This window comes from Alosa sapidissima, chromosome 5, assembly GCF_018492685.1.
Source record: "Alosa sapidissima isolate fAloSap1 chromosome 5, fAloSap1.pri, whole genome shotgun sequence".
NCBI lineage: Eukaryota > Metazoa > Chordata > Actinopteri > Clupeiformes > Clupeidae > Alosa > Alosa sapidissima.
The window spans coordinates 23,120,914-23,133,550 of NC_055961.1; the positions used below are offsets into that span (position 1 = coordinate 23,120,914).

The window sequence follows — 12,637 nt, forward strand, 5'->3', positions numbered from 1 at the left end:
TAAAGCAATATTTAGAAAATGTACTCTTGTACTCTTGATACTCAAGTACTTCAGTACTTTTACTTAAGTAGACATCTGACTGTTGTGCTTTCACTTGTACTTGAGTAAAATTTAGCAAAGGGTATCTGTACTTTTACTCAAGTAATGAAGCTGTGTACTCTGTCCGCCTCTGTCTATTGGATATAACCAGTTTTAAACTTCCATTTGGTATTTATGGCCTGCAGGCCTCACTGACCTGAGCTCATGCAAGTCAGAAAGGGGAAGATTCCATTGGGGAAAGTTTCCAATGGGGGCTGGCATAGACACAAAGAGGGGGAGTGAGGGTGTGTTTGTGTGTGTGTTTTAATGTACAGTGCATATACAGTCCATCTGATCAATAAGTATGTGCCTGGACTCAATTTTATACACTGACCATTTTTTCCCCCATTAATTTCTAATGGTCAGTCATTTGTGTGCTTCACCTCACTGTGTGTACACTGTGTGCTGTGTGTGTTTCACTAATTCAAATATTAAAAAAAACAGGTGTGCCATAAGGATCAGTATTTGGGCACTATTTACACCACTTCCTTGGGTGAGACCATTCACTCCCGTGGATTTGACTATCACTGCTATGTGGATAACTTTACCTGTCTTTACCACCTGAGGACTCCAATCAGATTTCTGCATGCCTGATATTTCAGTCTGGATGACAGACCAACACCTTCAACTTAATCTCTCAAAAACTGAGCTTTTGGTGTTTCCAGCTAAAACAGCTATTCCCCAACAGATTACCATCCAGCTTGACTCTTCTTCACTGACCCCAACTAGATTGGCACGTAACTTTGGCGTCATAATTGATGACCGACTTAATTTCTTTGAGCATGTAGCCTGAATTGCAAAATTGTGTTGACCTTATCTGATACAAGATTCCACACAACTTCTTGTGCAGGCCATGGTTATATCCAAACTGGACTATTGTATTTCACTGTTAGCTGGCCTGATTGTGTAGTAAGATCGTTGCAAATGATTCAGAATGCTGCAGCATGCCGGGTCTTCAATCAGCCAAAGTGGACACATGTAACTCCTCTCCTACTCTACCTTGACCTTATAATAGATAGATAGATAGATAGATAGATAGATAGATAGATACTTTTTTGATCCCCAGGGGAAATTCAAGTAATGAATGAATTCAACTAAGGAAATAGTAATTATAATATATCCTTATAATAGACCTTGGCCTATAGGTAGTGATAGGCAAATGAAGCTTTGGTGAACCACTAAACCACAGCAGTGTGAACCTAGCAACACTAATGAAAAAATCCAATATGGCTGCCACATGTAGATTTTTCAACATAAAAGTCCTTACCCAAACCAGTATATGTAACCAAAAATATTGGTTTGCTACTTGACTTTTATGTTGAAAATGTATGTGTGGCAGCCATCTTTTTGCTTTTCAGCTAGTGTCGCTAGGTTCACACTGCTGTGGTTCAGTGGTTCACCAAAGCTTCATTTGCCCATCACTACCTATAGGACACTTACTGGATCTGCTTACGGCTATCTCAATTCTATGATCCAGCTGTACATCCCCAACCACTCACTGGGGTCATCTGATGAGCATCTGTTGTGTCGACCAGCCATAAACACTAGATCAAATTCAAGACTCTTTTCCTCAGTGGTAACTCGCTGGTGGAATGAGTAGCCCAGTGGTCTGCTTGCTGTGATAGTTTAGGCCCAAAATCCCACATTTTGGGGATATTATTGAATTTATTTTTTGGGGGGCTTTTTTATGCCTTTAATGCGACATTATAGTGGAGAGTGACAGGAAGTGAGTGGGAGAGAGTCGGGGTGGGATCCGGAAAGGACCACAGGGCGGGAATCGAACCCGGGTCGCCGGCGTACGGTGCAGGTGCCCCAGCCAGTTGGAAAATGTCTAAATGCCATATGTGTTAATCTGTTTAAGTTAAGGTACCCAATTTATTTGAACTGTATTTAACCTGTAAGCGGTTTATGTTATTGTTAATAGGACATTTGATGATTTCGGATATTTGACAAATATCTGACAAAATTATAATTTTTTAATGATTTAAAATTGTTAGAAAAATACTTAGGGTTTCAAAATCATCAGTTAACCTCTGTAAATATGTATTTGACAGGGTATCTGCACATTTCCCAAGTGCAAATTTAAAGACTTTTAAGACCTTTTCAAGACATCTAAATGGAAAAATTAATACTATACCACAGCAAAAAAGATACAACTTAAAACTTGTTTTTTCTACTATAGTAGAAACTTTTCTACTATTTTTTTATTTTATTTTAACACCCACTCCATTTGGGATGTCTACAGAAGTTACCAAATATATTTTGTGTGTGAATTACCTTCACAGCTATTCAATGCCCAATTTTAGGGTCTGGACTGCTTGCTTTTGAAGCTGGCTGTACATATCTGGTTGTGCTACTGGCTGAGGCTGACTGTTCTTCACCTGTGTCTGTAGTAGCACTTGCCAAACATGTGTACTGGTCTGGATTTCCTTATTTTCAAAGGTAGACTAAGCTATTTAAATATTCTAATAGGCCTACTAACTTAGGCATCTATTGTCCCATATGCAGCACAGCAAATCAGAGGTAATACATTTGCAGTTGTATTTAAACCAACCAAAGCTTGACTGAAACATTGTAAACCATTGACTTGTTTTAAAAAAATGTATGGGAAAAGTTAAACCCCCTCCTCGCATGTTCCTGCTGAAAAACTGCTGGTTTCATCTCAGTCACGCACGTAATATGAACACACTTACAGATGCGTTTTTTCATGTAGCCAGTCGCCGACATTCAAAAAAAATATGCGGTTATATTTCACAACTTTTGCGAAGTAGGCCTACTGGGAAAGGCTGGCAAGCAAGCTGCAGACCGATATTACAGGTAGGCTATTATAACTTAGACAGATATCTACTTAGGCGAAGCCAGCAAAACACGCTGGAGAGAAGCAAACAGATACACTTAATGTGTATTTCCTCCTGATTGAGAAAACGTTTGTTTTCTTTTTCTGTCGGTCCGTGGTTCCTTCATAAATTGCGCAGCAAATTATCAGACGAGTGACAGAAGCACCACGCATAATTTGACCAGCAGTTTTCGCGTCCATAGTTTGTGAAACGATGCTGCGTCCGACCAAAGATTCTAGAAGCCCAGCGCAACTCCAAAAAGGAGGACAAATGAGCGTCCGGCTTGAGGCTGCGCTGGACAGGACTTTTAAACTGTCCGGCCTAAATCCGAACGTATGGCCACCCTATCGCTAACTGGCTTACCCAGCTCTTTCTCCCGCTCACTCTACCGCTCGCGTAGGCTACCTAGGCCTACGTATCAGGCCTCGGCTATACCACGAAAACGTAAGGCATATTTTTACATACTTTTTACATACATTTTCACACCTTTAACGACCCGTGAAAACGTCTTCACTCTGCAACCACTACACTTCCTTCAGTAGCCAGTCACTTATACATTTCCGTTTTAAAAAATACACGAAACCAGATGGAGACATTTCACTCGCTCTCTCACACTCGATGGCGGTCCCATACACCAATTTAATACCTCCTTTTAGAAAATTCAAGACATTCCAGACAATTTAAGACTTTTCTAGGCCTTAAAAACCTAAAGTTGTATTTAAGACATTTTAAGACTTTTTAAGGACCCGTGGGAACCCTGTTTGATAGAAAAGAACAGTTTTTAAAATGTCCCCATAGCATAGCAAAAAGTTTGTAAAAATGTGCCATTTTGGAATACGGCGGCCATATTGGATTTTTGGACAAAATTCAACATGCCCCAAGTTTTAATCGGTTCCAATAGAGGTTCTGACCAGGAATCCATGGAGAAAACTTTGACCAAAAACTAGGCCTAATGTTTCCAGCAGATGACCTGTCTAAATATGGATGAGAACCTATATAGATTTGAGGGAGCTGCAGCTGTTAGCATCAGCACGGTCATATTAACACAGCAGGCACTAGCCCAGTGAAGGATCGTGTAAACCCCATCCCCAGAAACCAGTTTCAAACCAAGCTTGCGCTGATATGGTGCATGATCACTGATCAAATTGCTATTTTCTGACAGGATGAGCACAACCATGCAGGTTCTCTGAATCTCAAGCTCTTTAGCCTAGCATCTTAATGCTGTATTCACAGCACGGTGAATGACAAACGGTGACAAAATGCTGTTGTTTATGAGTTCATAGCCTGGTTATTTATCAAGGACTATATCACGTTTTATATGTTATTATGATCACTCGCATCGCATTACCATGGGGTTACTGTGTAGGTAATGCTACGGTTAACTTAACATGCCCACCATTACGCTGGAGAGATGTTAGAAAACTTTTTAACTTTTTTTTATTCTCCCGAGACGCTAGCTACTTAAGGTAGTTCACTAATTATCTCAGATCAGTGAAGAACTACCAGAGAAAACATTGGGGAGAAAACTCAAACAAGTTAATGTTAGACTTAGACCAGCTGTGTTAGTTTCTCGTTGCAAAATTAAAATCTCCATGCGCTTTTGTAGGCTACACGTAGTCTCAAAAACACTGTTTACAGCTCTTGAGTCACGTACTAGGTCATTTTTTTATAAAGATAATTTAGATAGGCCTAGTCTATACTTATGGGGTGGGTGCTATTGCGTTTTCTAAAGAATCTCCCGTCTTGGTTTTGTACAGAAATTAATATTAAGTGACACATACGTAAAAGGGAGAAAAAAGGGTCACCTTCCGATATTTAGCAGGCTACGGTCTGGAATTTAATTTAATATTGTTGTAATGGTAGGATAACTACACAGTTTACACAATAATTACACTTTGTTATAAATATTGTATATCAATGCATTTATTGTCTGTCAATTACCCAAAATTGTGGCTCTGTCTCTCATTGAACAGTAGCTTATTTAATGCATTCTAATCCATTGTCAATCACTTCCGGGAACTTTTTGAAGTTTACATGAACCACGTGACCTTAACGAATTTTGAACACCCATTGTCGCAATTCTACCTTTATATAGCTCTGAGCTAACTGAACTAAACTGAACAGGAAGGGCAAAAGTTCACATGGTTCATTCTAGAGAAATATAGTTGTTCATGTTGATAGCCAGCTAGCTTGTTGTTTTATTAGACTCTTGTGCTTTACCCAAATTCTTCCAATTGCACCATCTTTCTAGAAGTCAATTACTAAATGGAGCACAAGCTACTGTCAATGAACTCAAAAGGAGGAGAGATCGATAATCGACTTGACTTATACTGCCTTGTACTGACTTTTTTGTCACATGATGGCAACGACCAGAATAATAGTAATGTAATGCACTGACAGCACAAACAGTCCTTTTCTATACCTCTTCTTCCCACTTACAAAGGTAAAAGATATGTCAGCCCAGTTAATGGCTTAGAAGAGGGATTTATTTTTAGATTGTTAATCTGCCCCCACAGGATATGCTATATGCTATTTAGTTGTAAAGGTATATTCCAGTTTTACTCAAAACTGAACTCAACATTGTTTTGGTCCCCAAATCATTCAAAAATAGACAATAGTTTTCCTAGACTGGAGTTGTCTTATGGTTTCACACCTGGCATTAGAGACAATAAATGGCCAAGATTAGCTCTTGCCTACCAGGTTTGTGGTGTTACCAAATTATTAATTTAGTTGATTCATCTCATGCATGTCTCATTCCCATTAATAGCAATGCGGTTATGGAGCGCAGCGCACATTAGAGGTCCCAGAGCTGAGCTCCAACTAGTCCTGGCTCAAATTAAGCTGGACTTGCGAGAAAACGTTGCTCACGATCACAAACTTGCTACTGGTAGCGACCTACGCAAACCAGTTTTCCCTGAGATAAGTAATATTTAGCCTCCTTTAGTTTCATAATCTTGCTAACCACAAGTCTCTCTCTCTCTTGTCATCCATGTGAATTAGCCAAAATAATATTATTTTCTCACAGAATATCTAAACAGATAACAAACAACCCAGTGGTTGATGGGATTGCCTTCAGACACATGAGCTGTGCTATTTATATACACCTTTGGTAGCACTGAGAGATGCTCAAAGCTGTGTGGGTATTGGTGTGTGTTTGGGTGTGTGTGACATGGTAATCTCACACTATCTGAGTAAACACTGCACATTTACACACACGCTCTCTATGATTATCTTTTACACACACACACACACACACACACACACACACACACACATGCACATACACACACAGACACACACAATTAAAAAAGACTGTTAGACGATATCCTTTTAAATGTATTTGTCTGTGTGTGGATATGCCTGTGAGTCTGTGTGAGTGAGAGGTGTTTGTGTGTATGTGTGTGTGTGTGTGTGTGTGTGTGTGCGTGCGACCAGTGGCTCTCCTGGTCCGCTTACCTGCTGTTGTTACTGCTGTATAGGGCCCCCGAGTGTGATGACGCAGCCGCTCAAAAGCAAGTGGTATGAAATTTCACCTGGCCATTGTGCCTCCTCACACCAGAGAGCAGAGAGACAGCTAGCTGCCGTTATCACCACAGCGGCAGAGCCCTGCGGCTATTGTGGCGCTCCCGCTCCCAAGTGTCGGAGCTGATCAATTATTCCACAGAGACGGAGGTCAGCTTTCTGCGTGGCACCAACACCAAATGCAAACCACACAAGGTGTGAAGCCTTGGCAAGTGATGGAAGCCAACTGAATAAATTACGCTTGTGTGTGTGTGTGTGTGTGTCTCTTTGAGTGTCATTGTTTGTGTGTGTGTGTGTGTGTGGGGGGGGGGGTCTGCCTTTGTGAATGGTTGAATGTGTGTGTTTGGGAGTTCTGTGTGTTTGCATGTAGTGATAAATGTAGTGTGTTGAGGTTTTTTGTGATAAAGCACCTGAATAATTGAGAACATCCAGGGTAAGTCACCTGCAATGTTAAAACACAATATGGTTACTAGTCTAGGCATCTATGACAAAGAATCACCTAACCCCAAACTAATTGCAACAGAAATTATTTTTGTTGTATTCAGTTCATGAAACCTTCCCATATCACATACCAAAAGTCCATGAAAATCCAAGTGGTGGAACATTGTTAAAATTGGAATTATGTGTGCATAGGTAAATGGCCAAAAACTGTGTCTTTGAAAGTTTTTTGGCTCAAGGGCCACATTGGGTTTTGAAAATTGGCCGGCGGGCCACACCCTTGATTTAGCAATTTGCCCAGACTTGTTGTGATCCGAATATTGAGATTCAGGAAGATGATCCAGTGCAAGATGAGTGGTGATGTGTAGTTCCTCATACACACACAATACACCCCCCTCTCACACTTAAGCCATCCCTTTCTTGAGAACTTTAACCCACATCAAGATGTCTGGGGACTCACCGTTCGCAGTGCTCAGTCCAAGAGGCGGCATAATCGGTTGTCTTTCAAATACCCTCTGCACGCAATAGCATACAGTATAGCGCTACAACTCATGAGTCCCATGTGTTTTCCCACCAGCGGAGCTAGTATGAGTATACTCTTTTGATCCCATGAGGGAAATTTGGTCTCTGCATTTATCCCAATCCGTGAATTAGTGAAACACACTCAGCACACAGTGAACACACAGTGAGGTGAAGCACACACTAATCCCGGCGCAATGAGCTGCCTGCTACAGCGGTGCGCGGGGAGCAATGAGGGGTTAGGTGCCTTTCTCAAGGGCACTTCAGCCGTTCCTACTGGTTGGAGTTCGAACCGGCAACCCTCCGGTTACAAGTCCGAAGCGCTAACCAGTAGGCCACGGCTGCCCCAAATTCCTCATGTGCTCGGCAGAGCAACGCCGTCTCAATAATGCTACAGAGGCAATGTTGAACTAGTTGGCTAGTTCAAACTTTTGCCAACTTAAAAAAAGCTTAACTCGTGTCACGCTGTTCGCCAACAGCAACATCCATCTTCTTTGTTTTCAAGTAGCAGGGAATTCACGCCGAACCGTTGCAACTCTGCCATCAATCATTATGTTAAGCCCGCCTACCAACTCTATACACAATGTGCTTGGCCTTATCAAAGCTTAATTTTTCCAGCTCGCAAGCCAGGGTGCGTCTAGATTTCTAGGCTACCATATCTATGGCCATTGGCGTCAATATAAGCCCATTTTAAAAACCAATTAAAAGGTTCATGATCCTACCTGATCAACAGCTTTACACAGTGCAATATCATTCTGGGCATGCATTGAGAGACTTCATTGATGTCAGAGACATTTAATAATTTAATATTTTATGTCAGTGTACCATGAGTTTGAAGACGTTATTTTAAGGTAATAGAACTGTCACTGCGCACTTGCCAATGTTGTACCAATGTTGCTGGCTCTATTGCCATGATATTCCTACGTCACTGCAGACTCACCAAACTGTGCTTGTGCTGTACTGGTGACTCATGGATGTGAATGACAACCTGCCATTTGCTTTACTACAATATGCAGATGTTACAGGCCCTCTCTCTGTCACTTCACACTCGCCTGCTCTGTTTGTGCTGTATTGCTGACTTATTCACTGTAGGGGACCACTCTGCTATTGGTTATAATGTCAGAATGCGTACATGTTAGACCCACCTCTGACTCTTTAGAGCAGCGGTCCCCAACCACCGGGCCGCGGGACATTCATAACCGGGCCCTAGCCTACGACATGAGTTTAAAAAAAAAATGCATGCAAACTAAATAAACTCAATTTAATTCGCAATAATGTCACATTCGCAATAATACCCACTGACGATGGTGAGCCAGATACCTCAAAGAAAAAGAAGGGGTCATTCAATACGAAATATGACGAGTCATATTTAAAATATAGTTTCGCAGAGACCGGTGACTCGCATGCACCAAGTCCTTTATGTGTGGTATTTGGCGTTGTCAAACGAAGCAATGAAACCATCAAAGCTAATTCGACATCTAGAGTCCAAGCATCCTACACTTAAAGACAAACCCCTTGAGTTCTTTGAGTGTAAGAAACGCGAGCAAGAAGGACAAAAAACTAGTGCGTAAAGCAACCACATCGGTGAACGTGGCTGCGCTAAAAGCCTCATAGTGGCTAGTCGGATTGCTAAATCTAAGAAGCCCTTTACTATTGGGGAAGAGTTAATTCTGCTAAAGACATGTGCAATGAACTCCTTGGGGAGGCTGCAGCTAAACAAATAGCTCAGGTACCGCTTTCTGCAAGCACTGTCCATAGACGAATTGATGATATGTCAGAGGATATTGAGGCACAGTTGTTAGAGAGGGTGAATTAGTCACCGTGGTACGCTATCCAAGTTGGTTGGTTGCAGGTCACTGGCCAGAGTGTTTGAGTTGCGAGAGCCGCTGCAGAGATTTCTTACAGAAAAAAAGTCACCGTTAGCGGCATATTTTAGTGATGAGGACTGGGTGTCAAAACTCGCTTACCTGTGTGACATATTCGGGTTGCTTAATGACCTCAACCTGTTACTCTAGGGGAGAATGACGACTGTCTTTAAACTGGCAGATAAAGTCGCTGCATTTAAAGCCAAGCTTGATTTGTGGGGACGACGAGTGGATAGGGGTGGTCAACAGTCAACAGGCATGAAGAAAAACCCTCAGTCCATCATGCCCAAACCTGACAGCCTTCACTTATACAACATATCACCTATTTCAACATTTCCACATTTCTACTAATCATTTAGCTAATTCGGTACCATGCACATGGTCATACACAAAAACATGGGCGGGTCAATACACAGATGAGGACGTTCTCAATAATTAATAATGTGGACTGTGAATCCAGAGATAGATAGATAGATAGATAGATAGATACTTTATTGATCCCCAAGGGAAATTCAAGAAAACATCCTTGACATTTTTATTTTTTGACTCTCTATAACTCACTTTGACTCACTACTATACTACCAGTGGTGAATGCAACATGAAGTCCAAAATACAAACCATGCTAGCCTTTTAGTCTTTGGTAGCACCTTCAGCTATCAATTGAATACTATGTGGTATGAAGTACACCTTCAGCTATCAATTGAATACTATGTGGTATAAAGGCATGAAACTTACTCATACATATTCATCTGGCTGACATTTTTATCCAAATCAAGCTATGTCAAATATTACCAGGGCCAGTCTCCCCAGGGGCTAAGTTCAAGGGCACAATTGTGTTTGTTTACCTCAACTTTTCAGGTAAACAAACAAACAAATAAACACTTCAGGTTTGCAAAGGTCAGTTTTATTCTTTCACTTACTGTGTACAGTCTAATGAGACAAGGTTCACTCTCAGTGGTAATCTCTGCAGTGTAATAGAGAATAGAGCAGCTCCACTCAGGGAACCAGACCATCTGATCCAGTGACTAGTGACTCCATTTCATCTTCAGTACTTCATCACATTTGCTACTTTTCTGATCATACTGCCTGCCAAGCCAAAGTACTATCACCATGCCAGATAATGCCATGGTGAAAAGTATTACTTCAGGATTCTGGACTGGGCAGTGTACACCTGCATGAAATTGCCTTCAGTCTTTGAGGATGTCTGACGCTCCCTGCTGCAGTTGTGCTTGTGAAATCTTTCAACCCAGGACGGCTTGAGTTCACTCTCTCCTGCCAATTTCACGATCACGTTCCCCTCTAACAAAAGGGAATTTCAGTAAACACCTCAGAGCTCTGGCACAAAGACAGAGCTATCAGCAAGCTGCCTCTAGGTTAGAGCAGTAAAGTGATGATACAGACATAACCATCCTGTTTGGAGCATTTAAGACACCTTAGTCCTTAAAATGTATTGAAATGTGTTTGTATTGATCTTATTTCATCACTCCTTTACACCTACTATGGGGTCCTTGAAACCGATCTCCTTCGTCGGTTAGTGTATAGTAATCAATCTAAGAATTGTCATGCAGATTTATTTGATGCATCACAGGAACGTCAGACCAAAGTTGTCAGTAGGGTCAAACGTTCTTAGAATAGTTAATACTTGGTTAATGTTTCTTGATACATTTTTAGCCATTTATTGAAGACCAGCTTTCGAAAACTTTGAGGCTTTTATATATTTAAAATCAAGTGTTCATGGAGTGGAGGTTGGGCCTCTTTTGATCCAGTGTTCACTAGCTTGTACAAAAGCCAGGGAGACCTGTGGCCCTACTATAGATTTGTAATGGACATATAGATCTTTTTAATACCCGTGTGGGTACAGAATTCAGCGAGGAGTGTGATAACTAGCTGTCACTAAAACCCTGTATGCAAGCAGCAATGAAAAAGCCTATATTTAATGTGTTTTCAGCTCTCCACTCAATGCATGTTCTGTCTCTCTCTCTCTCTCTCTCTCTGTGTGTGTTTAAGAAAAGCTCAGGAAAAAACACTCGTCACTCCCTTACCTGGATAGGTTGTGTAGGTGAGAGCATGTGTTACGTAACACTTGTCAGAGGTGTGAGTTACGTCCAGGCTCATGTGTACCTGTGTGGTTTGGAAATTTACTTAACTGCTCATTTATTTCGCTTGGCTTTGAAAATAATACTCCTTTGCGTTCCACCAGATGCAGGGACAGGAATCTCTGATACAAAGTGCAAAAGGTTAATAAAAACGAGTCCATTCATTCATACCGAATATCAGGATCTGAACTTGATAAACTTGCATGTACTGGATGCACACAGGAAGTTTCTGTGAGTACTCGCACACACACATGCCCGCACACACACATGCACACACACCACACACACAAATTTCATTTTTTTTTAGAAATCAGGTACGTTACACATTACATGATACAGAAGTCACACGTACAATTTGAATACAGGGGGTTGGTCAGGCTACAAAGGTTTAATTGATCAATACGTTTTTAAGCTCTAAATGTAACTGGTCCATTTTCTCACTCATTATTTTCAACTAGAGGACCTCTGAAAAAAATAATGACCCCTGTCAATGGCAACGGAGTTTGTGCTTCTAATTCAGGTCTTTCATATCACTCCGCAACTACTGGAACTTCATTGAAAAGTGGAAAGCATACGGTTGATCAGCTGTGTTCTAAAGAATGATTCAAGTTCAGCGTGTGTTGTAGCAAACTTTGTTTCTCAGCAAAAGCCACGATGAACGGTAACAAATAGGCTATGTAGGCTAAATAGTCATATCGTGGGGAGTTTATTGTTTCGTTTTGGCAAGTAGTCATGTAATAAGCGGGATAATGTATAGAACGCCGGTCCGGGGACCGGTTTGCCCTGTCGGGAGTTATTTTTTCCAATAATGACCGGCGTTCTATACATTATCCCTTACAAAACACAGAGTACTGCTGCTGTAAGGATGTTTGGATGTCTATAAGATGTATCACCCTTAGTATGTATGTATTTGTGTACATTTGCTGATACCAAATGTTAAATATTTTGTTATACAGTGAGTAAAGGGTAGCCAACAGTGGGCATGTAACACATGCTGGAACATTGATGAAGACAGTTTTTTCCCCAATTCATCAGTGTACTGACTCAGGGGAAGCGACACACACACACACACACACACACACACACACACACACAGTCATCAGTAAGAGCTCTCAGAGGGCAGGGGAGGACAATGTTTGTGTAGCCTAATACACACTGAGACAAAGAGTATGGGCCATGCTTCTTTAAACATGAGACAGGTGACACAAGACACATAATAGGACTTCTTGAGACTTCTTAAGACCATTTGGCATTTGGCAGTCTAACAATGGACAAAAATCCC

The 12,637-nt window shown here is 41.3% G+C and overlaps 2 long non-coding RNA genes across 2 annotated transcripts in view; one reads left to right on the forward strand and one right to left on the reverse strand.

The window, feature by feature from the left end:
• The window catches only part of LOC121709484, a 19,765-nt gene extending 19,392 nt beyond the window's left edge, over nt 1–373 (forward strand). Inside the window, exon 3 of the long non-coding RNA XR_006031964.1 lies at nt 225–373. This is a non-coding gene — a long non-coding RNA (uncharacterized LOC121709484). The remainder of the gene's footprint in view (nt 1–224) is intronic.
• LOC121709485 overlaps nt 1–12,203 on the reverse strand; it is a 14,733-nt gene extending 2,530 nt beyond the window's left edge. Inside the window, exons 1-2 of the long non-coding RNA XR_006031965.1 lie at nt 12,130–12,203; nt 9,782–9,784 (exon numbers count right to left, since the gene is read on the reverse strand). This is a non-coding gene — a long non-coding RNA (uncharacterized LOC121709485). The remainder of the gene's footprint in view (nt 1–9,781; nt 9,785–12,129) is intronic.
• Between the last annotated feature and the right edge of the window lie 434 nt (nt 12,204–12,637).